This window comes from Lipotes vexillifer, unplaced genomic scaffold (assembly GCF_000442215.2).
Source record: "Lipotes vexillifer unplaced genomic scaffold, Lipotes_vexillifer_v1.1 scaffold311, whole genome shotgun sequence".
NCBI classification, from domain to species: Eukaryota; Metazoa; Chordata; class Mammalia; order Artiodactyla; family Lipotidae; genus Lipotes; species Lipotes vexillifer.
In genome coordinates this window covers 330,647-332,307 of record NW_006791012.1, presented here as the reverse complement: position 1 = coordinate 332,307, position 1,661 = coordinate 330,647, and the positions used below count along the sequence as shown (strand labels likewise).

Sequence of the window (1,661 nt, the reverse complement as noted above, 5' to 3'; positions counted from 1 at the left end):
AGAGCGGTGGTTGGTGGCAGCAGAGGAGTGACTGATGGGAGAGGGCAGAGAATGCAGAGGGCCTGGTCAGCCACCTGAAAGCCTAAGTGAGGCAGAGCTTCTGGGCACCCCTGACCTGACTGAGGCTTCACTGGGTCAGGATCACTAACTCCCCACGATCTCAGACTGCAGGGGGTGAACGGAAGCGAGGCCGGTGACATGGCCATTGCCACCATTTCACACAAATCTCTAAGATGCTCGGACATGATTTGCTCACTTGAGTAGATAAACTACTTTCTTGAAATCTTTTTCACACCACTGATTTCTCCCGAGAAGAAACCTCAATCCAGATTTGCCTAAAGTCACACTAATCAAAAGTTAGTGAAATGTGAAGCTAGTGGGGTTTTCGAACGACGGGTACTTTTGAGTCCATAGAGACTCAGGTACATGAAAGGAAGACTTTGGTGAGCCTGATCCTTTGTTCCCTGCAGAGGGCCGCCCATCTAGAACAACACATAACTTCTTGTCTAAGAACCTGAAATCAGCTGTTTGTAGACTCTGAGACTTGGGCGGCATCTTGGCAGTGACCAAGGCAGCCCCAGAGCAGACACTGAGCCCCAGTTTCTAGCACGGGGGTCTTTGCCAGGGTGGGGAAGAACTGCCATTGAGGTGGCCGCTCCTCCTGAAGGGAACAAAGTCTTCTGAATCCACTGTCAGGGGAGCCTCCCATTCCATCCTCGAGAGAGGAAGGAGAATTAACAGTCTGCAGTGCCTGCTCTAAGCTTCATGCTTCAGACACGCCTTCTCATATAATCCCCTCAGTTATCCCGTGAAATAGGTAATACCCCCATTTCACAGAAGAAACGGGAGTTTAGGAAGTATAAAAAGGTTGCACAGCTAGTCATTGGTGGGGCTGGGATTTGAACTTGGGTCAGCCAACCTCCCAAACCCACTCAGATTCTACCTCTCCACTGGAGTCAGTGGTCAAGATCTAGCATGGTGTCTCTTTTGAGGTTTCCTCCCCAAACAAGAAGGATATGGAGAACTCAGAGAAGAAAACTAAATTTGTAATGGGTGGAATTCCAGAGGAATGAGACTAATGTGGCTTTAAGAAGAAACAGGCAGGGGTAAGCAAGGCTCTGAAAAGAGGCTGTTGCCTGCAAAATGGGCCAAGCCTCTTGAAGATAGAAGCCAGAGATGGGCTCAAACAGGAGCTCAAGTCTCCGTATAAAAATGAGCAGGCCATTGGGTAGCAGGGAAGCTGCATCTCATAGAATGAAATTCTGAAGCCACTTTCCAATCACAGTCTCCTCATAGGCCTGAAATTCCCTCCTTTGGCTCAAAAATGTCATATGTACTCTCATTCCCAAGGGCTAATTCAGCACAGCCTGGAGGGAGAGAAATGGGCACCTGAGACTGGACTGGGATTTTGGCCAGTAACAGTGAAAATCCTGCGAATTCAGGAATCCAACAGATCCTTCACTTGGAGTGGGATTCAGAAGCAAGGGTGGGACTGGCAGGACAGTTGCTCTCAAGGGGCAGCTCCCCCAGATTCTCCAAATCTTGGTCCCCAGGAGCCTTCATAAGAGAAGGCTCTGGTCCGTGCTCTGCAGTGAAACAGGATGAGAAAGCACGCATGTGTACACAGGTGCCGGGAATCTGGAATCTGGATGAGGTTCAGC

General features: G+C 49.6%; 1 protein-coding gene across 2 annotated transcripts in view; it reads left to right on the top strand.

Moving 5' to 3' along the window:
• Window positions 1-1,661, top strand: part of ARHGAP25 (Rho GTPase activating protein 25) — a 110,676-nt gene that overhangs the window by 107,474 nt on the left and 1,541 nt on the right. The gene's annotated exons all lie outside the window — the stretch shown is intronic.